This window comes from Mus caroli, chromosome 16 (genome assembly GCF_900094665.2).
Source record: "Mus caroli chromosome 16, CAROLI_EIJ_v1.1, whole genome shotgun sequence".
In the NCBI taxonomy this organism is placed as follows: Eukaryota; Metazoa; Chordata; class Mammalia; order Rodentia; family Muridae; genus Mus; species Mus caroli.
In genome coordinates this window covers 13,009,859-13,033,786 of record NC_034585.1, presented here as the reverse complement: position 1 = coordinate 13,033,786, position 23,928 = coordinate 13,009,859, and the positions used below count along the sequence as shown (strand labels likewise).

The 23,928-nt window shown below is 39.6% G+C and overlaps 1 protein-coding gene and 1 pseudogene across 3 annotated transcripts in view; one reads left to right on the top strand and one right to left on the bottom strand.

The window, feature by feature from the left end:
* Positions 1-23,928, top strand: part of Fgd4 (FYVE, RhoGEF and PH domain containing 4) — a 161,770-nt gene that overhangs the window by 37,161 nt on the left and 100,681 nt on the right. The gene's annotated exons all lie outside the window — the stretch shown is intronic.
* On the bottom strand, positions 16,008-16,452 carry LOC110311731 (annotated as a pseudogene).

Genomic DNA, 23,928 nt, shown 5'->3' with positions numbered 1-23,928 from the left:
TATCTTTAAGAAACAGCTTTCAACAATAGTAGACATGTATCTACCTGAAAGCTTATTTAATAACTACAGTTTGAAGCTAATCTTGTGTAATTGAGGAAAAAATTATTTCAAAATCAATAAACAATTTAAGGTTTATAAGTTCAAATCATGTGCATTTGTGGCATTATTGTTGCTTTAATTACCCTGTATCTTAGAAACCAGAACTGGGGTGGTGGTGAAATTGGGCCTTAGCTGTAGTTACTTGGACCACTGAGTGGGCAATTAAAACCTGCACTTCATCAGGTGACTATGTGTGAATGCGCTGCTACTTTCCAGTTACCAGTTAACCAGGTGGTGCTTGTAAGGAGATGTCCATCAGGATATTGTAGGTGTTGGCCGGTAGACTTGAAAGCACATTTATTAAGATCCTGTTTGTTCAAGTTTCAAGCATAACAAGTAATAAACACACAAAGTTTAAGTGTGATGAAAATCTTTTAGAAAAATCTTCATATAGAAAAGGAATAGGAAACATGGCCTGGCTTGATATAAAACAGTCCCAGTGCCCTGCTATCTTACCTACAGGAGCTCAAAACCCTCACAGAATCCCAGACAGATATGGACTAGTGGCAAGAAGGGCAACCCCTCTCTAGAGGGTTAATTGAGCAGTGATTCACTGACGACTTTATAATGGGATTTTTATTCTGCCTTATGTAAATAACCTGATGAGTATTTTCCTTTTCTAGAGTTAAAAAATATCTATATCTGGGTACACTTAAGACATACTCCATTGAAAGAATGGAATGAGATAATTTTATGCATCAGCATAATTCTTCACTGTCTTAGATGCAAAGCATATCTCACAGGCACATGGCAAGTGTAAGTCAGACAGAAGCTGCATGTGGGTGCGGCCTACACTTGCCTGATTCTAGTACTACTGTTCTGAGTTACCCTCTTAGGTTTCATAAGGACTCCTGAGCTTCTCTGCTCCAAAAAGACAAGGTTTCCTTAAGTATGCAGAGGGTGTGTGGAGTGTCATGTGTGTGGGCTGCAAGGAACAGCTTCTCCCTCAGGTCATGTCACCTTACCCTTTAATTAGTGAGACTGAGTCCTGGGAAAGTGTCTAGAAACACATTATTCTTAAACAAGTTTTGTCTTTGCACAAATAAGCAGTGCTTTGCTTTTGTAATCATGTATTGAATTACTGACTTCCCCTATATTTCCTTGTCTGCCTAAACCTCTTCTGGGTTATTTACTTATCTGGTTTTACAGAGTTCCTAGTCTTGGATTCAGAGTAATGAAACAGATTCACATAGATAGACCAATTTGTAGTATTTTTTTAGTCCCTATTATAAATCTCTAGATTGCACATTTCTGTAAAGATCCAGATAGAAACAGAGTCATCTAGTTTGTAACCCAGTTTGATAGAAGAATTTCAGGCCTGTAAAATACAACAGTCATTCCAGGCCTCAAAACCTGTGAAGTTGCTCATATTGGTTATGGCAGGTTAAGTATTAAGACAAGAGCAAGGTCTCCTGATTTTGCTACCCCGATTTGGAGCAAGCATGGCAGGGGGAGGTTCGCCCTAAAATCCAACTGGTAGAATTTCCAGAATTTAGAGAGACGATAGGTCTTAACATAATTTCTCAATTATGAAATTACAGGAAGCACAGGCTTATTATAAATGCTTGACATTTTAAAAAACATGACTATCGCAGGGCATGGTGGCACACGCCTTTAATCCCAGCACGCAGGAAGCAGAGGCAGGCAGATTTCTGAGTTCGAGGCCAGCCTGGTCTACAAAGTGAGCTCCAGGACAGCCAGAGCTATACAGAGAAACCCTGTCTCAAAAAACAAAAACAAAAACAAAAAAACATGACTATCAAAGCAAACAGATACCTGGACGCTTAATTTGTGTTGTCTCCCTATTGCTGTTTCTATATGAAACTTTAAATGATGATCAGAATCTTGCTGGATGACTCAGAGGTTAATAGTGTGGAGTGTGGTAAACAGGAAGGAAAGACTGCAAAGGGCAGGAATGGTGCCATTCTATGGTACACACCAGTCACCAAGATCCTTGTCCTGTAGTGACTCAGTGGGACTCTTCTTTGGACATCAAAACGTTCAGCATTCTTAGTTTAACTTAATATCCATTCCCTCTATTCTTTTACCAACCACATGTTCCACCTTTCCTAGGACTCCCTTCATGATATCAAGACATTCTTTCTTGGAATATGTTACCTATCATTAGTGTTAGCTTTTCATCTCTGTAAAATACATTATCGAACATTGACCTTGAGCTGTAGTATTGCACATCTGCAGGATTTAGTAGTAGGTGCAAGGCCATTAGTGAAATTCCCATAAAAGAGGGATAAGACATAATAAAAGTAAAAAAATAAGTGAACTTTAAGCAGTGTCAGTTCTGTGGAGACAGATACATACTGAGGGGTTGGGGGCAGTAGGCTTTAGATTAGATAATCGAGAATTGTTTATATAAAAAGTCTCATTTAAGTGGAAAACATTAAATCATAAGACAACCACATGTAATTCAATTCAGTGGGTGTGTTGTCCTCACTTTATGGGGGAGAAGATGGAGGGTACAATCAATAGGATTATATAAAAGTCTTGCTAAAGGGCTGGTGAGGAGATTGTTTGGGGGCACGAAGGGGGGCGTTAAAGATGCTTACTACCAATCTTGAGGACTGAAGACTGATCCCTGGGCTATTCAAATGATAGAAGGGAACCCATTTCCTCAGCTTGTTCTTTTACATGAATGCCCCTTCTCCCAAACACAAACAAGAAAAATGCAGCTAGTCCATTGTGCTATGGACGAGCACAGCTGATACATTTTCTTTCATAACTTAGTGCTGTGTATGTGTTCTTTTCAAACCAAGAGGTTGATCAACATGCTTGAGAAGATATTTCAGGGCAGTGGGTTTGAACAGTCAGTATTTTTAAGTCCAGGACAAAGCAGGCATCATGACTCACACTTGTAATATCAATACTCAGAAGGCTAAGGGCCGAGGATTGCAGTGAGTTGAAGGCCATATCTTATTCTTGGTATTCATATTCTAAAGTCAACACACAAAGTGAAACTTGTGTAGTCAGAAATGTCCTTGAGAAATTCCTTAGGAAGGCATAGCTGTGTAAATTAATCTTGTCAAAGTCCAATACAGTGGGTGTGAATCCTACTCTGTGTGAGATAAAATGATTATATTGCTTGAATTAAGAAGCTGTGCTATATTTTAGGTAGGCCTAGAATTAAGCTCAGTGTACTGAGGGCTCACATTTGGAATCACAATGACCAGGAGGAATCAAGGCAGCACCTACTTTGTAGTCTCTCTCTCTTCTAGCACTCCATACATATACACACCACACCAGAGGGCACCTTTGAGCATGCTCTTTCTCATATGCAGCTGCCTTCTGTCCCTGCAAAACATATCTAGTTCAACTTGAGTAGCTTAAGTTTGACTGGAAGATGGACTTTGCTTCTTTATAATTTTTTGTGAATTCTAAATTATTAATAATGGTTTTACAGAAATTTATGATAAATATAAAAGTTTATAGGCAAATTAAAATTGGGTAATAAACCTCTTTAATTAGTGATTATAAGAGGCTATTTTGTGTTTTCATTAGAGATATATAGTAATAAGAACCTTAATAAACTCCCTAATAATTGTGCTATTTTTGTTTTTTTTCAGTCACATGGACATTCTATTTTTAGTTTTTGAAGAACCTTCATACTGATTTCCACAGTTGTTGACATAACAATCCTACTAACACTGTGTAAAGCCCATCTCTCTCTTGAAGGCATCTGCTATTTATTTTCTTAAAGACAGCCATTCTGAATGAAATATTTTTTCCAATTTTTTATTAGATATTTTCTTTATTTACATTTCAAATGCTATCCCGAAAGTTCCCTATATCCTCCCACCGCCCTGCTTCCCTACCCACCCACTCCTATTTCTTGGCCCTGGTGTTCGCCTGTACTGGGGCATATAAAGTTTGCAAGACCAAGGGGCCTCTTTTCCCAATGATGGCCGACTAGGCATCTTCTGCTACATATGCTGTGCTATTTTTAAAGTGGGGTGATTTGTTTTAAAAAAAAAAACCTACCATTATCATTTGTAGTCTGATAAAAATTGCACCAGGTGACTATGGAACTAAATGGCTTGTGAAGTGCTTCACTATCCTAATGCTGTGTTAGCAAAATTCAGCTTACTCTGCAGAGATTATTTTTAAGATGTTTAGTTAAGTGATAGAGGAGGATCCCATGATATAAGCCACATAACTTCTGTGGAAGCATGTACAATAATGCAGAAGTCTTCAGTGTATGGAATTAAGCAGCAGGCAGTGAGTCATATCTTGAAGGCAGATAATGCTTGCTGGAAAAACTGTAGGACACTGAGCCATAGTTTTTATGTCCTGTGGTTGTCTTTTTTCTCTCCTGTTGCTATGACCAAAGCATCTGAAGGGACAAGAGGCTTATTTTAGCTCCATTCCAGAGAGACAGAGTCCACCATGGAGAGGAAGGCATGACAGCAGGAGCATGCAACCAACCTGGCAGTCAGGCAGCAGAGCTGAACTAGGAAGGGGACTCAAGCTGTGAAGCTTCAGAGCCTCTGCCCTGTGTCCTACATCCTCCACCAAAGAGAGCCGCCAGACACTAGCCCTAGGGTGGACTCTTCACATTTAAACCACAGCAGTGACTGTGTTAAAGCAATGCACTGACAAGCTGTACTGTAAAACTGGCCTGCTTGTTTAACCTTCAGATATTACAATACCATATTAAAACCAAAACCAAACTCTATAATCTGGGAGAAAAGTGTGTGTCTGAACCTGGTTGGCACTAATGTGAAGTTGTGCTGCAGATATTCTTTTCTCTTGAAAAAAATGACACAACTCCATAAAGAGTAAGCTGACCTCACCATCAAAACTTTTTTAATAAAGCTGACTTTTCTCCTTTAACATAATCGAAGGACATGATATTTGCATAAAACTTCTAGTATTGAGCAGATCAAATGGAATCTCTCCACATCAAAGTTAGATGGATTAGTTTTCATGGCTATGATAGAGAAATAAAAATAGTCTTGCCCTCAATAATCTCACTTTAGTAACTGAAATGTATCAACACAAGGTTCTCAAATAACAGTGCAATGGTATGGGCAGGTGCTGTGGCTGCACAGAGAGAAAAAAGGGATCATGCCCTGTTCACAGTTAGAAAGATGTCACTTTTGAGACACTATACACTGTCTCTTAAGAGTAATATGAGATTTGCTAGGCGGTTAAAGACTTCTAATATCAGACGAACATACATAAAAGGTCAAAGTTGTAAAAGAATAATACAGGTTTGCAGTATAAGACTGATGAGATTGGGTGTAGGAATGCAGTAGTTAGGAACTGGAGGATAGAGTACCAGCTTTTATTGCTGTAAGCCATGTCTTGGGTGTGGAAGTTTGTGGAATGAACTCATTGAGATTGGTGAGCATTGCAGTCCTGTGTATATTCTAGAGCTATGACCTTGGCTGTTCTGTGGAGGGTGCAAAGCCATGAGCAGTGGGCCCAGTGAACAGTGGGATGACAGGTCATCAGAATTAAGGCAGTGATACAAGGAGATCGAAGAAGGGACAGAGCTTTCAGTAAAATTATTAGGACTTAGCAATTTATTGGACATGTGAATAGTGTTGAAAGATAAAGAAATGTTGAGAACAGCTTGAATGCTGGTAGATGAAATATCATTAGCTAATACTGGTGACACAGGACGTAGAGTTGAATCCCATGTTTGACTCCAAAGCTTCATTTCTCATCACATGTCTAACTGGTTATATACCAATTAAAAATTGTGTGCCCTTTACTTTTTACATAATTAAACTTGTTCTTTGATAATTTCCTACAGTGCATTCTAAAGATTGTCACTGCCACCCTCACCCCCTTATGTCCCTCATACCCTAGAGCCTATCCCTCCTCTAAGTCCCTTTCCTCAATATCACTTTTAAATTAGCATGTAAGGTTAGGTGTCATCATGGCACTTCTTAACAAAGTGTGCTTTGGTGATTCTCCTTCCTTCCATTCTGCCCAGCCCGTGAGTCTCAAGTAAGGCCAGTGTTCTAGGTATGCTGGCCTGTCTCAGCATTGTCAGAGCTAGCAGTGCCAAGAAAGGAAAGTAAGAAATTTAAGAGTAAGTTTTTAATTATCTTCCTACATTATACCTCTAAAAGGACAACATAAACCCCATTTGTCTCCATTTTAGGACCAGGCCTGATTTCAAAAAGAAAGCCACCAGTCCCAGGAGTTGGCCATAAGTCACCAGCTCCAGGAGCATACCATAATTTCCAGGAACAAGGTCATAAAACTCCCCTCCCAAAGAACAGCCTGGAGATAGCCACAAGAATGGGAAAATCCCTTATCTCAGGACGGGCCACCTGTACTGGACAGCCTTATCTTATCCTGTCATTAACTGTTCATGACATAGAAATGCAGACCACTGACCACCTGGCACAAGCCAATCAGAAGCCAACCCATGTGACCTCCCCAGCACTCACCAATGAAATTTTAGATTACCTTACCCACTCTCTAAATATAGAAGAACTAACATAGTAGGTAATCAAAATTGTACTATCGCCACTTTGGCCCCTAAAATCACATTAGAAATTACCTAATGCTTCTAGAACATTCTCACAGCCCAGCATAAAAAAGGGCCTGTGAGCTCTACCGTAGTTGCCATTTTCATGAATGGTTGACCCTCACATGCTGGTTGTTTCTGCAGAATAAACACTCTTTGTCTTTATATGTTATGCGAGTCTGGGGTCCGGTGATTCTCAGACCCTTACACCTCTACATCTCACACTTATTACCATTTAAAATTGTTGACTGTGAGTGAAGGCAGGAAACAGCGGTTTGTCTGAATTCATAGCATAAAGCTAATATCCACATGCACTCATGGAAAGTCTGACTCTAATGAATTAGCTGCTGTGTCATGCATAATTCAGTTAGAAGATACTGAGGCAGTGTGAATGTTGAGGACAAAAATGGCTATAAGATCTTGGGTTTTGTTGTTGTAACATGTTTAATATTGCCATTAAATTAAACTCCTTAAGCATACTCCTAAACTACCACTTTTTCTTAATTTTTGCCTTCTCTTCTCTGAATTCTCACAGTGCTCTAAAGTTTTATCCATCACTGCTATGCCTGAAGCTGTTCATGTAGGGCAGGGCAGGTCTGTTTATAGTCTTTGGTTTTTCAAGATAGGGTTTCTCTGTGTAGCCCTGGCTGTCCTGGAACTAACTTACTTTGTAGACCAGGCTGGCCTCTAACTCAGAAATCTGCCTGCCTCTGCCTCCTGAATACTGGGAGTAAAGGTGTGTGCCACCACGGCTGGCTCTATTTATAGTCTTGATTTGATTTGATTTGATTTGATTTGATTTGATTTGATTTGATTTGATTTGATTTGTAACTCAGTGAAGATGTTTGGAGACAAGCCACATAGCCTAGAAATATCAAAAGAAAAGAAAACACTCAGTATCTCACAAATGCATAAATTAATGGAAACAATAGTCTTTACCTTTCTCATACAAATCATATACAAATCTAGTCTAAGATACAATGAGACTAAGTTAGTGATTCCCACCTTACTCCAGTGTCTCTGTTTTTAGCTTACTAGAGAAAACTAGTTCTTCCAAATGTCAGATAGGCATCAGCTCATTCTTGCTCAGTTCTCCCTGATGATATAGTAGGAAGTGGTAGAATTTGCCTTGATTATCTGTGTATTCTTGGATGCTTACCTAAAGCCTTGTGGATATACACTGTAAGACAAAAAAGCATTTAACAGAAAGAATAAGAAAAAGAGTAAGTTCTACTCAGAAATCCTTAAAATTCTTAAGAATAACTAAGGAATCTTCATTGGTGGATCTGGAAAATTGCAGTGAATGGTCCTCTTCTTGAATGAGTCAAGTCTTTGCATATTTGTTTTGCTTTTTCTACCTGTCCTTTTCTGGCTTGCCTTCTGTTGCTGTGAGAAAACAAAGAAACACATAAAAGATCAAAACCAACTTTGTAGGGGAAGAGTTTATTTGGCTTATAGATCCTCATCACAATTCATCATCAAGAGATGCCAAGATAGGAACTGAAGCACAACAGGAACCTGGAAGAAGGAACTGCAGCAGAGACTACAGAGGACTGCTGCTTGTAGGCTTTGTGATAGTTTGCTCAGTTTGCCTTCTTAAACAACACAAGACCACTTGCATAGGAGTAGCATGGCCCGCGGTGGGCTCAACATTCCTATGTCAGTCACTAATCAAAAACAAACAAACAAACAAACAAAAAACAATGCCCCATAGGCTTGCCTGCAGGTCAGTTTTATGGAGTCATTTTCTCAATTGAGAGTCCCTGTTCCCAGATGACTGAAGCTTGTGTCAGTTTGACAAAAAACTAAGGAACACACATCCCTACTATTCTTTTAAGAACATCTCTGTTAGTATACAGCATTCTGCTGGTAATGACATTTTACATAAAGTATTTGTTTTATCTTGAACTACTTCAAGCCAACTCCCTTCTGACAATGTTGAAAGCAATACAAGTAGACAGAAACTGTATTTTTGCAGATGCTTGTGGTAAGTACTTGTGTCTCTTGACTAAAGAAATAAGCCAAGAATGTACAGAGGAAGAATCTCACAGAAGGCAAACTTATTTTGAATGTATTTATAATTTTAAATTGATATTTACTCATTTTAAAGATGGAGGCAAATGAGCTCTTTCCTTTCCCCATTGGTGGGGGTCACATGTGTGAAGGTCAGAGGACAGCTTTCAGGAGTCAGTTCTTGTCATCCATCACGTGGCCACTGAGGATTCAGGTTTTTAGGCTAGGGAGCAAGCACATTTACTTAGCTATCTCTGCTGGTCAAACAAAGCTCTTAATAAAGATCATTGCAGTAATAGTCTTCAGCCAAAAGGGATAATATTTACTTCAGTGATTAACTTGATTTTATTTTTCATTTTTTAAAAAATGACCTCTTTGATTTTTAGGTGTGTGGGTGCACAGAGTGTCCACAGAGACCAGGAAAGGTATTGAATTCTGCTGAGCTGGAGTTGCAGGCAGTTTTAAGGTACTTGATATAGAACACATATCAGGTCCTCTGCAAGAACAGCAAGCTACCTGACCACTCAGTTCTCTCTCCAGCCTCTCTCATTTGTCCTTCTATTTGGTTAGTTTTGTAAGCAGTGATTGAATTTCTAACCTTGAGCATGATAGGCACGTGCTCTACCACTGAGCTATGCCACCCCACCCACAAACCTGACTTCAGTACATAACTTACCACTAATCACAAATCAGTGCATTAGTATAACTAAATCAGCTGAAAGCAGGACTGAAATTATTCTCAGAAGCCAATTAAAAAAATAATAGTGTTAGTCAACAGAAGAAGAAAAAAAACCTAACCAAACAAAAACCTAAAAGTGCTCTGAAAGGATGGTACTAAGCTGCAAACTGGAACTAACTTCCCCTCTGAAGCTGTGGTTAATATGATACCATGCCAACTTTGCCCGTAGTACCATGAGCCTGTGAACACCATTCTGGTTCATTATTTATTTAACGATGACATTGGTAAGGGTCATAAATACTGAACATAAATTCTTATATTGATGCTTGATAAACTGCAGAGGGTATAAACCTAAATTTGATTGGGTATGGTAAGAATAGGTATATTCCCACTTAATTGGGAAGCTAATGCAGGAAGATTGCTGAACCCAGAGTCCAGGGTCAGCCTGGACAACATAAATTACGTCTAAAAAAATTGTTGTTATTAGTCTGAGGGATTTGTTCTAACTTTTATTGATCTTTACATCTTAAGGTTACAGAGGGAGGTAACTTGTAGTTTTTTGGTATGTTTTATTCAGTTGCTGCTTCAATTTATATTTCTAGGGATAAGTTAGATTAACAATCTCTTTAGCATTGGGTTATGTAATTTATGACCATTTATTTGAATTCCAGGCTTGGAAATATTATTTTAATTTGTGCTTTTATTAATGATAATTTTTATTCAGACATTTTATTACCAGATGATCTTACTGCATTTACATTTATTTATTATTTTTGGTGCTGGGATCAAACATGGAGCCTTGAGCATAAATAGCTCTACAACTGTGTTACATATCCAGCCCTCTTGCTTCTGGATAAGAATTAGATGAGATTTATAAACTAATGAAATACATTTAATTTTTTCATTGTGGTGACTTATGTCCCAGAATCAAATTATAATGTTAGATCACCCCCCCTGCAATCTAGACTCATGTAGAGAATACAATTAAAATTTTGTAAAAACACTGCTTGAAATTATCTGACTGCTCAATGCTTTTGTAGGTAGGTGGCACATATGCCTACTATCTATATTGCATCATAATTTTAGCATTGGTGCTATAATATATTTAAGTCCTTTTTTTGTCAGGAACTGAAACAGAGATCACAGAAGAGTGCTACTTGCTGGCTGGACTCTCTGGCTTGCTCATCTTGTTTTCTTATGCAGTCCAGTCCCACCTGTCTGGGATGATGCCCTCCACAGAGAGCTGGGACCTCCCATATTGATTATTATTCAAGACAATCCCTTACAGACCTGTCCACACAAAATCTGGTGGAGGCAATTACTCTGTTGAGGTTCTCTCTTCCCTGGAGGATCCAGTTGTGTCAAGTTAACAGTAAAAGTTAATCAGTACAAGTTGTACTTATAATTTATTTAAATCCTAGGAAAAATTAAATATTAAAGATAAAATGTGTAAAATCCTTGAACTATTTAGGAACCCAAATATGATTAACATATGTCTTCTAGATGTCATCTTCAAAGCAGTAGTATGTTGAGTATTGTGTACACAGTCTACTGGGGACAGGAAGCAGGTGCCCAAATGAAATATTTTAATGAAAAGTTAAAAAAAGACTCAGTACCCACTCCCCGTGCCCATATCCACCAGCCTAGAACTCACTGTATAAGCCTGCTCTCTGTCTCAAATCATCTTGCCTCTGAGTGCTGACATACAGGCCTGAGCCACCAAAGTTAGCACTTCTAATCCCAGGAAGTTCTCTGGCACCTTTGTTCCATGTTTCAAATGTATCTAGTATATCTGATGCCTGTGAGGAGTTCTGGGAGAAGTGCAGAGGGTAAGCATACAAGTTCACTGTGTCCTTTGTGCCTGACATTTTACAATCTGCTAGTTATGTTGACCGACTTACATTATCTCAGGTAGTGGCATTTGCCAGTGTGGGGGCAGTGGGCATGGGGAAATAAAGGGAGTGGGAGAAAACGTGTCCTGCCAGAGTTCCGGTGCTCTGGGTGGGCGGATGCGGAAGGACTGCCGCATGCTTTCTACTCAGCCCTGGGTGGGTGTCTGGCTGTGGGAAGCCACGGAACCCCAGTTCCCCGGGGGATGGACATGGGGCAGCCCGAGGTCTCTGGGCCTCACAGAGACCAGAGATAACAAGTTTTCAGTCTCAGGCATCCCAGAGACTGCTGGACACCGCAGAACTGCTGAGAACAAAATGGGGGCCCTGGGGATGCCTTGGTCAGTCCCAGGGCTGAAGGGAGGAGAGGGCAGGGGGAGAGGGGGTACTGGATGGTTCCCAAGCTGGCAAGAGTCCTTGGTCCGGTCCATGGCTCCAACGAAAGGCCTTCTGGTGAGAGGTTAGACACAGCTCATTAAGGGAAAGCTTATCCCATCATTCAAGCATGGTGGGTCTTGATGAGCAGAGACAGTCTGTAGTTTTAGAGCTTTATTGTAGAAAGGCAGTGAGAAAGAGAGAAGGTAGAAAGAGAGAGAGAGAAAGAGAGAGAGAGAGAGAGAGAGAGAGAGAGAGAGGCCGGCCATGGCCATGGGGGGCGGGGGTAGGGAGAGACAGAGAGAGAGGGCTAGAGATGAGAGTAAGAAAGGTGAGAGCTTAAAGAGAAAGAGAGGGGAGGGGCCAAGCAGCCCCTTTTATAGTGGGCTGGGCTGTCTTGTAGGGTAGCTGTGGGGAGGAGCATACCTGGCTATAGTCAGGTAACTGTGGGGGTAGAGTCTAGCCAGAATGCCAGAAGCTTGGGGCTTTATCTCTCCTGTGGGGGCTGTAGTGTGATAACTTTGACAAGAGCCAGGGGTCCCGGAGACATGATTAAACACTTTCTGTCTCATGTAGGTGGAAATCACCACTCATCAGGTCCCTGGGGTTCCAGACCTTTGCTTGACTGGGGACCAGGCTGTCTGTGCGCAGCCCACTGCCCCACATGCCAGTACTTGGTACTGTGTGACCATAAACACCACAGGTTACACAGTGAGCATAGGATTTAAACAAATGCCATATAAGAATTCTGAATGTTCTTATTTTGACAATTTGGGACCAGGCTGTCTGTGCATAGCCCACTGCCACATGCCAGTACTTGGTACTGTGTGACCATAAACACCACAGGTTACACAATGAGCATAGGATTTAAGCAAATGCCATATAAGAATTCTGAATGTTCTTATTTTGACAACTTTCCTGTGTAGTGCTGAGAAGTTTCCCTAGTAAATTATACAGTCTTTCCCTTTGAGGTCAAAGTGACATTTGAATGAGAAAGTGCTGAAAAAAATGTACTAGAGAAAATATTTTTTAAGTGATTGCCTGGAAAGGTCTCTGTTAGATAGGTGTTAAGTATCTCCCCCCACCCCCTCCCCCCAAAAAACCTGATTTCTTTATCTATACCCATATTGAAGTAAGATTCTTTTAACTTAGTGAAAAGTATAAATCATTAAAATCATTGTAATAGACTTTAGACCAAACTTTAAAAAGATACATAAATAAAGCAACTCTTTGTTACCCAGAAGGACATGTGGGAAATTGTTAGAATTTTAGAAGAAACTTTTGTGTAGTTGGAAGATCAGAATTTATATTATCTATGATTTGGTTAGAAAGTGTAGTGGGGAACCCTCAATCAGAGGAGACATCAATACCATGTGTGGAAAAACTCTGTAGATGGCTATATTCTGAACTACATAAGCAAGAATTTTAAAACTGCAGGAATATATTTACTCAATGTTTTAGCCTTTTCTCATCTGTTGTTTCTTTTTTAGATGTATTTATTTTATTTTATGTGTATGAATGTATGTGCACTGTGTGCATGCCTGGCTTCTGCACAGGTTAGAAGACGGTATCAAATCTCCTCAAACTGGAATTACAGGTGAATGTGACCTGAACAGGTTTTCTCAAAGAACAGCCCGTGCTCGTGACCACTGGGCCATTTCATTAGGCTCCTATCTTGAGTTTCATTTTTATTTTATAATATGCATATGTCCATTGATGCATTAGGTACTTACGGTAGATTTTATACTCAAGGAGACCAAACAAAAAGAACACTTGCTTCTGACAGCCTTCCTGTCTGGAACCTATAACAAAAAAGGTCTCCAACCAAGCTTGTCAATAACCATTTCCCTCAACTACTTTCCTTTTTTCTATTTAAGAAGAGACCTATTTATAAGATTATATGCAGTGTCTGATGAAGGTGCTTACTGATCCTAACAATGGGCAGGATGGGCACTCACCCGCTTCGGGTATAGTGAAGACAAGGACTAAAGAACATCACAGGGCACTTAGCTAAATATTTTTTTAAAATGTGTTAAAAAGAAATCCACAAAGGCCAGGACACTTAGTCATGTTGATCCCTTCTGGCGCTCAAGAATGGTATAGTTGGTATGGCCCAAAGAACTGTGAACTTAGGGAAGAAATAAGCATAACTTTATGTAAATATCCCCAGGGGCCTAGATATGAGCCACATTATTATATAGAAGGATTTTGAATTTAATTTTTAGATTTGATTTAAAAGATATTTTCTAGTTTGCTGCTGGTAACTCTAATGTTCTGGTAACTCTAGTTCTAAAAATGCTGGTAACTCTAGTATTTTAAACCTTAATCTTTGGGCTAGAGAGAGGGCACAGTAGTTGAGGAAATTTGCTGCTATTTGTGTTTCCTAGCATTCACACAGCTGCTGACAGCTATCTGTAACACCAGTTCTGATGAATCTGGCCTCCTCTGACCTCCACAGGCATCAGCATGCACACGGTGCACATGTATACATGTATACATGTATATACATGTATACATGCAGGCAAACACTTATACATATTTTAAAAAGGAACTTTAAACTTGAGTCTCAGCTACCTGTTTAGTACCCCATGCTGTTGTCAACAGTGAGTTATATGTTAGTAGCAGTGACCTTGTTTACTTATATGAGACTATATTGAATTTAAGCAATGATTAATGTGCAATCAAAAATGTTACATACATCAGTGCTGTATAAGTTGTATAATCCTTAGGAGACTAACAACTACAGAAAATGAACCTCTGTTTTTAGCATTGCTGTTATGGGTAGCAATATATAGAGAAATTGACAGGATAATATTTAGAAGATTTCATGTGTTTCTGGTCTATCAGATAAGACTCTAAAAAATGTGCTGGAGTGTGTTGTTTAAAGTTGGCTATCTGCATCCTTGACCTTATTTCTCATTACAAAGAAAATGTTGGAAAACGTTATCTAGTATTACTAATTTTCTCTCTTTGGGTATTTATTTATCACTGTGCCATAGTACTAATCATATCAAGAGAAACTATGATTGACAGTATCATTATATGACAGAAGAGAGAGAGAAAAAAAATAAATGAGGATGCTAACTGGTTACATTTTTAGGTATGTTTTCTTTCACATCCTTACTGAAACCTTATAAATAGTTTTGCAGCATGGGTGAAGGAAATGGATTAGCAGGGAAAAGCACCTTCAGTCAGCCCTGAGAGCCCAGTGTCTGTCTCTAGAGAATCAGCCCCTGCAAGTTATTCTCTGACCTCCATAGTGTGTGTGTCCAAGCACACGTGCATACATGTGCACACACACAAGCACTCAAATGCATGTGCACACATGCACACACACACACACACTCAATCAATCAATCAATCAATAGATACATGTAAAAATAATTTTTCTGTGGCCAGTACAAAAGGTTTTAGTGGCTACTGTTTACCCAGCTAGTGCTCTTGGAGAAGAGAAAGAATATTTAGAAGACATTTGGATCAGGTAGCTAGTAAAACCTAGAGAAATGAAAGCTGTTCCTTTAGTGTCCTAAGTTATACTATTGGCTGTAACTTATCCTTTGCTTCACCTGATAAGAGCAAAACCTACATTTTATTTTCTTAAAGGCCCGCAGGAGGCTTCTCTGCGTCTTTATTTCAGAGTTGGGTTAAATATAAGTTCCCGTCAAAATTTCTGTAAAAAGTAAATTTTCTTGACTTCCTTCTCAAAACCCAAATGACCATTGGGAACATATTTGAAGCACAGAAGGGAAAAAACAGGAGTGGAAAGGCAAGCAGGAGCAGAGCCCGCAAGCCTCCTGCAGAATGTAGGCTTTATCCCAAGTGGCCTGATTAGCCCTGGCCTGTAAGTATTGTGACACTGTGGTGACCTCAACTGTAGAGACTTGCAAACTTAACAGAGTCCCTCGCTATAAATTGTGAAGAAATGCTGTTTTTCGGCTTTTACTCCCTGAGGAAACCCTGCACGTCCTTCCCGACTCTCCTGAAACTTCAGTGGGGGTGCATTAGCCAACACTGAAGCAGGAAGTGGAAAGGGAGTTTGAAGTGTACTTCACTGTGGAGGGACTGCCTACAGCCCTCACATCTGTCAGCTATCCAAAGAGGACAAAAATCAAAGCCAACAGCTATTCAGAGAAAAAACAAAAACAGTGGGGTGTTTAGTCAGGTGACTAAGCACATGGCTAGGAAGTAAGGAGAAGCTGGCTGGCCAAAGTGGGAAAGCATAAATAGGTAGCCTGGTAGAAAGCATAGGATGGTAGACGGGTAGACTATGTTCTAGTTGTATTCATTTTTTATTGTGATGATCCCATTTTATATTTTAATAATTTTTTGTTATGATAATACTAAAACAATTTTTTGCTATAGTAACTTCACCTTAAACCTTTTACTTAGTTTTTTATTGAAAATATTTTCTCTTCTTTTTTTCAGTTCCTTATCTTTATTAACTCATACACAACTACTTGTCTTCTGGTTTGTTGAAGCAGTTAAGTCAGACAACACTTGCCACAGCAGTGCCTGTCAAAGTGGCTTCCCACGATAACTCCAGCACCACGCTCATCAGAAGGACATTCTGGATGAGGCCAACTGATTGGCCATTTTCATCCACCTTTCAGCAGAGCCAACTTAACCCTCTTCCTCTTATGCTTACTCTTCTTGGGAGTGGTGTAAGACATCTTCTTCCTTTTCTTAGCACCACACAAGATGAAGGGTGGACTCCCTTTGAATGTTGTAGTCAAAGTCCGGCCATCTTCCAGCTGCTTACCAGCAAAGACCAGCCTCTGCTGATCAGGAGCAAGTCCTTCCTTATCCTGGATCTTGGCCTTTACATTTTCTATAGTGTTTGAGGGTTCAACCTCAAGCGTGATGGTCTTCCCCAAAAGGGTCTTCACAAAAATCTGCATCGTGGCACTGGCTCCACCCCTGATGGCAGATTGGAAAGGAAGAAAAATAACTTTTTTCATACAGTATATTCTGATTATGGTTTCCTCTCTCCCATCTCCTCCAAGATTCATCCCCATCCATTCAACATTGTACTTTCTTTTTCTCTCTCTTTAGAAACCAAATAAGCCAATAAAAGAACAAACAAGCCAGAATAAAACAAAGCAAACAGACAAATACAAAAGAAAAATACAAATCATGCACAGACACAGACACATAAAACCCATAAAAACACAAAATTAGACACCATAATAAATAAACAAACAAAAGCACTATGAGACAGAACATCTCCAAAAATACCATTTAATTCAGTGTGTGTGTGTGTGTGTGTGTGTGTGTGTGTTTCTGTATGTGTGTGTGTGTGTTGCCATGTACAGCTGGATATGGCCCTAAGTGGTTCCTTTTTATTATTATTATTCATGATTATATTGTTTAAGAGGCTTTTAAAAATTTTTATTAGATATTTTCTTCATTTACATTTCAAATGCTATCCCAAAAGTCCCCTATACCCCCTCCCCCGCTCCTCTACCCACTCACTCCTACTTCTTGGCCCTGGCATTCCCCTGTACTGGGGCATATAAAGTTTGCAAGACCAAGGGGCCTCTCTTCCCAATGATGGCCAACTAGGCCATCTTCTGCTACATATGCAGCTAGAGACATGAGCTCCGGGGGTACTGGTTAGTTCTTATTGTTGTTCCACCTATAGGGTTGCAGACCCCTTCAGTTCCTTGGGTACTTTCTCTAGCTCTTCCATTGGGGACCCTGTGTTCCATCCTATAGATGACTGTGAGCATCCATTTCTGTGTTTGCCAGGCCCCAGCATAGCCTCTTAAGAGACAGCTATATCAGGGTCCTTTCAGCAAAATCTTGCTGGCATATGTAATAGTATCTGCATTTGGTGGCTGATTATGGGATGGACCCCTGGGTGAGGTAGTCTCTGAACGGTCTATCCTTTAGTCTTAGCTCCAAACTTTGTCTCTGTAACTCTTTCCATGGGTATTTTGTTCCCTATTCTAGGGAGGAATAAAGTATCCACATACATACATGGTCTTCCTTCTTGATTTTCTTGTGTTTTGCAAATTGTATCTTGGGTATTCTAGGTTTCTGGGCTAATATCCACTTATCGGTGAGTGCATATCAAGTGACTTCTTTTGTGATTGGGCTACCTCACTCAGGATGATATCCTCCAGATCCATCCATTTGCCTAAGAATTTCACAAATTCATTGTTTTTAATAGTTGAGTAGTACTCCATTGTGTAAGACTCCCCCAGTAAGACTCCTTGGAGAAAACTACTTTTTACTTTGTGCGTGGGTTTTCAAGTAGATATAGGTTCTGGGTTAGGGATGCAGCACATGTGCACTTCCTCTCTCAGCTGGGACACCATTTGGATTGGATATGAGCATGCTGCCATAGTCTCTGAGTTCTTATGTACTTCAGTCCTGTTTTGTCTGAAAGACACTGTTTCTATGATATCTTCCAGCCTCCTCTTCCACATTTTCCCCTGAGCCCTGAAGGGAGGGGTTTGATGTAGACATCCCATGTAGGATTGAGTATTCCAAGGCCTCTTACTCTGCACATTGTCCAGTTGTTTGTCTCTGTTCTTGTTCCCATGACTGAAGGAGGAACCTTCTCTGATGGTGGCTGAGTAAGGTGGGTAGAACACAGTGAGTCATTTTTTCCTCCCTCCCTCCCTCCCTCCCTCCCTCCCTCTCTCTCTCTCTCTCTCTCTCTTTCTTTCTTTCTTTCTTTCTTTAACAGAATAGTAATATTTTGTTTTCTCCTAGGCCCATGACCTACCTAGTCTTGAGTTCTTGTCTAGCACAGCAGTGATAGGAATGGGTTCCAATCAGATAGTGGTTGGTTACTGCCACTGTTGGCACCAGCATATCATACAGGTAGGTCACCACTGTAGATTTCAGAGTTTGTAGTTGGGTTGGTGATTACATTTTTTCCTCAGGTAGTGTGCACAGTACCTTCCAGTACCATGAACACTAGTCAGTAAGGGGTGAAAGGTCTAGGTAGGTACCAGCTTGACTTATTTATGTTCAGTGAGTTAGGTATTGAGTTTAGCAAGAGGAACTAATCATCAGTTAATTTTGTAAAGTCACCAATAGTCTTGACAATAGCCTGAGTTGTTTGGGGGGGTTTCCGTGGGACCATTTGACTAGTTGGTTAATTATATGGAACCCTGATACTGAAGGTTTCATTTGGTGATGAGAGATTTCTAGTTTGGACTTTGTCTTTTCCATTACTTGTTGGTTCCATCTAGATTTCTTCATATATGTATATATTTTAAGATGCTTATTCTGTGTTAAGATTTCCATCTGATCTCTCAAATTATATACTCTTTCTCCTACCTTAGTTTCTTCCCTTCCCACTAGTCCCTTACATTATACCTAACCTCTCTAGTTCTATGGATAGTAGTGTACCTATCTGTGGGGTGGTGGGCTGTGCACAGATAGCCTGGTCCCCGGTGGAGCAAAGGTCTGGAACCCGGAGCCCTGGTAGGCAGTGATTTCCACCTGCAGGAGTTTGGCCACACCCCCTGGGAACCTGGCTCCTGTCAGGTAGCTACAGCCTCCTACAGCCTCCCTGCAGAGAGGTATGAGGCAACAATCACATAGTAGCTGCACCAAGCCCTCCCACATGCAAATAAGGTTTCCCCAAACTCAGTCCAAGCCTATGAGAGTACCTGCTGTCAAACCCTGAATCATCCCCAAAACTGTATATAAGTCATATCAAGGGAATAAAAGGCTTTTCCCAGTTTCTGGCTTTTATAAAAAGAGTAGAAATGAATGTGGTTATACGCAAATGTCTCTGGAGTAGAAAGAAGTGCCCTTTGGGTATATGTCTAAGATCAGAATAGCTGGTTCTTGAATGAGATCTAGTCCCAGCTTCCTGAAGAATGGCCATGCCAACTTCCATAGTGGCTATACAGGCTTGCAATCCCACCAGCAGTGCTTTACACTGTCACCAGCATAAGCTGTCATTTGTTTTATTCATCTTGGCTATTACTGGTGTAGTAGTTTTGATTTGCATTTTCCTGATGACTGAGGAAGTTGAACATTTCCTTATGTGTTTGGTTTGTTTCTTTGTTTGTATTTTTAGCATCTTTTGAGAACTCTCCATTTAGTTCCATAACCCACTTTTTAGCTAGGTTGTTTTCTTGATGTCCACTTTTTTGTTGTTAATTCTTTAACTATTTTAGTTATTAATCCCCATTGGATTGTAATTGGTAAGATAGTTTTCTGTTCTGTAGCCTGTGACTTTGTCCAAACGATGGTGCTGTTTGCCACATGGAAGCTTCTCAGTTTCATGAGGTTCCATTTATTAACGTTGCTGCTGGTACCTGTGCTTTTGGTGTCCCTCAGAAAGCCTTTTCCTAGGCTACTGCATTCCAGACTAATCCTCACTTTCTCTTCTGTCGGATTCAGTGATTCTGGCCTAATGTTAAGGTCCTTGTCCGTTTGGAGTTGAGTTTTGTGCAAGGTAATGAATATGGATATATTTAGATTCTTCTACATGCAGCCATCTGTGTTGACCAACATCATTTATTGAAGATATTGTCTTGTTTGCCAGCATAATTTTTTGACTTCTTTATTAAAAATCACGTGTCCATAAGTATGTGAACTTACATACTTGGGATCCATTGTTCAATGTGTTTGTTTTTAAATCAATGCTATGCTGTTTACATAGCACAGAGATACTATACCTCTGTAGTGCAGTTTAAGATTGGGGATGGTGATACCTCCAGTGGTTCTTTAATAGTCAGGATTGTTTTAGCTATTCTCTCTCTCTCTCTCTCTCTCTCTCTCTCTCTCTCTCTCTCTCTCTCTCTCTCTTGTGTGTGTGTGTGTGTGTGTGTGTGTGTGTGTTTACATATGAAGCTGAAGATTGTGTTGGAAACTTGATGGGGATTGTACTGAATCTCTAGGTTGCTTTTGGTAGGACGGCCATTTTTACTATATTAATGCCACCAACCCATGCACACAGGGGATCTTCCCATCTTAGATTTTCTTTAATTTCTTGCTCCAGTGTTTTAAATAATTTATTGTCCAAGTCTTTCACATGCTTGGTTAAAATTATCCCTAGATAATTTGTTTGTGTGGCTATTGTGAAGGGTGTTGTTTCCTTGATGTTTCCTTGATGTTTCTCAGTCTGTTGTTATTTGTATATAGGAAAGCTGCTGATTTTGTGTGTTAACTTTGTGTCCTGCTACTTTGTTGCAAGTGTTTATCAGCTGTAGAAGTTTCCTGGTGTCACTTATGTATAAAATCATATCTGCAAATGGAGATGCTTTGACTTTTTCCCTTCCTGTTTGTACCCTCTTGATCTTCAGTTGTTTTATTGCTATAGTTAGGACTTACCTTTATATTGAATAGGTATGGTGAAAGTAGATAGACTTGTCTTATTAGTAGAAATGCTTTCAGTTTTTCTCCAATTAAATTAATGTTGGCTGTGGACTTCCTGTTAGCTGCCTTTGTTATGTTGGGGTGTGTCCTATGCATGCCTAGTCTCTGCTGAACTATTATCAAGAAGGAATGTTGGATTTTATCAAAGGTCTTTTCTCTTATGAGATGATCATGTGTTGTTTGTTGTTGTTGTTGTTATTGTTTTTAGTGTACTTATATGGCAGGCAGATGATATTTATCAATTTACATATGCTGAATCATCCTTGCATCTCTGGGAACAAGCCTACTTGATCATGATGTGTGTGGTCTTTTTGATGTGTTTTTGTATTTGGTTTACAAGATTTTTTTGTTTTTGTTTTTTAAATTGCTTATCTGATCCTGTTTTAACTTTGGTAAGCCATATATATCAAGAAATTTATTTTTTGTTTTGTTTTGTTTTCCAGTTTGGCAAAGAACAGATTTTAAAGTATATCCTTATGATGTCCTTGGTGTCTGTTTTGTTGTCCCTCCTTTTGTCTCTAATTTTATTACTTTGGAACTTCTTTTTTAGTTAATTTAGCTAAGAGCTTATCCATCTTACTGGTTTTTGTTTTTTTTTTGTTTTTTCTTTTTTCTCAAAGAAACAGCTCTTTGTCTCACTAATTTTTGTCCTGTGTTTTGTTTGTTATTGCTTTTTCTACTTTAATGATTTCAGCCCTTAGTTAGATTATTTCTAGTCTTCTACTTTGGGGTATTACTTCTGTTTTCCTTCCCCCCCCCCTTGTCTTTCATGTGTACTATTAAGTTGCTGATGTGAAATGTTTCCAATATTCTTATGTAAGTACGGAGTGCATTGAGCTTGTACTTAGGACTCCTTCATTGTGTCCTGCAGGTTTGTTGTGTTTAATACTATAATGATTTCTGTCTTGATCCATTTTTAATTCAGTAGCAAGTTGGTCAGTTTCCATGTGTCTGTGTACGTTCTGTCTTTTCTCTTCTCATTAATGATCAGCTTTAATCTGTGGTAGTCAGATAGGAAGCAGGGGTTAATGATCCTATGTCTGTTGAGACTTCCTTTGTGTCCATGTATGTGGTCAGTTTTGCAGAACATTACACAACCTGCTAATAATCTTCTTTGGGGGAATTTTTCTGTAAATATCTTTTAAGTCATTTGTTTATGATGCTGTTTGACTCTAGATTTATCTGTTTAGTTTTGTCTGGCTGACCTGTCTATTGGTGAGAATTGGGTCACCCACTATCTGTATGAGGGTCAATATGTGATTTTAGCTATAGTTGTGTTTCTTTTATAAACTTGGCTGTCATAGTTCTTGGTGCATAGACATTTAGAATTGTAGTGTCCTTTGGTCAATTTTTTGATGTATATATATCTTTCCCTATCTGTTATGATTGGTTTGGGTCTAAACCCTATTTTGTAGATATTAATGTAATATACCTGTCTGCTTCTTGCATCCATTGTTTATGAAATCTTTTTCTGCCCTTTTACCCTGAGGTAATAATAAGTTGTGTTTCTTGGATGTAGCAGGGCAATGGACCCTGTTTCCTAATCCAATCTGTCAGTCTGTGCCTTTTTATTGGGGGAATTGTTGTTGAGAATTATCAGTGATCATTGTTTATCGATTTTGTTATTTTGTTGTTATCATGTAAGTCCCACCCCACCTTGTTTTTTCTGAGGTGTAGTTAACTTCCTTGAGTTGAAATTCTCCTTCTGTACAGCAGGCCTTAAGGGTAGATATTGCTTAAATTTATTTATAGTGGGTTCTCAGGAGATGTCTGCTGGCCTTGAGGGCTGGGATAATAGTGAATATGGAGAAGGAAGGGAGTAGAGAAAGATCTGTATGATCCATTGGATATGAGGGATGGGTGGGAAGGGAGACTTCAGCAGGTTGTCTGGGGAGGAGAAGAGGGATAGGAGGGGTGGAGATCTGCAGTTAGCCTACCTGCTTTCCTGGCAGCAATGTAGCTGCAGTTTTAACTGAACATACCAACTAAAGAGGCAATAGACTATGTGAATGAAAAACAAAACAAAACAAAACAAAACAAAACAAAACAAAACACCAGAAGCAAAATAAAAAGGAAAGGAAAGAACATGACTGCTCCTAGGTATAGTGGAGGAGGAGGTTTATTATAGATAAAAGGGACAGCATAGCCAGAGGTAGAAACATCTGGGAGAGTCCAGTGTGAACATGACCCTGGGCCATGTGAGGAGAAGGGGAGGGAAAAGGAGCCACCAACCTAGAGGGGGCAGCCTAGGCCAAGGGACTTACCAAGAGAGTAGAGTAGCCAAAATGGCTGGATCATATAAGGAAGGGCAGCTGGGGAAAGGGCAGCCCAGCTCCTGGGTAGAAGGTCAGGTATGCCAGCTATAGCCTATAACTGGTAGGGACTGAGGGATGCTAGGAGAACCTCTTGGCCAGGTCTGCTTTGATATACTAAATAATCACCTCAGCCAGGTGTCCAAGGGCTTGAGACTTAACGCTACATTTTTATTTAAAATTTATTTAAACTAAAATAATAGATATTCAAGGGTAAGTTCTTTTTGAAAATTTATGCAAAAACAATTTAGTACAAAAAATGCAAACAAAGAATTTGCTGGCTTATGTTTAAGGATTTCCAGGCCTTATTTTATTAAGGTTCACAGACATGCAAAGTGGAGATTGATTCTTGCACTTTTTAACTGAACTATTTTTAACTTCCAAGAGAACTGCTTTAATACCAATACTATTTGGTGTCATTATATTGTTATTAGAATATTAATAAATACAAAATAGAATGAGATTGTTGGGGTCCAGGAACCATCTCACAAACTACATGAACAGCAATCTCAGTCAGACAGGGAGAGTTCATTGAGCATATGCCCCCGGCCTGATCGACCAGGGGCATGGTCCAGATTCAGGAACTGAACCATGACACCGACTTAAGATCCTACAGGGCTTTTATGTGCAAAATCTACAAATATCTGTGCCAAGTTATTTCAGCAATCAGGATTTAGGGGATTTCCTTAGAAATACGCCTTTGTTGTTTACTTA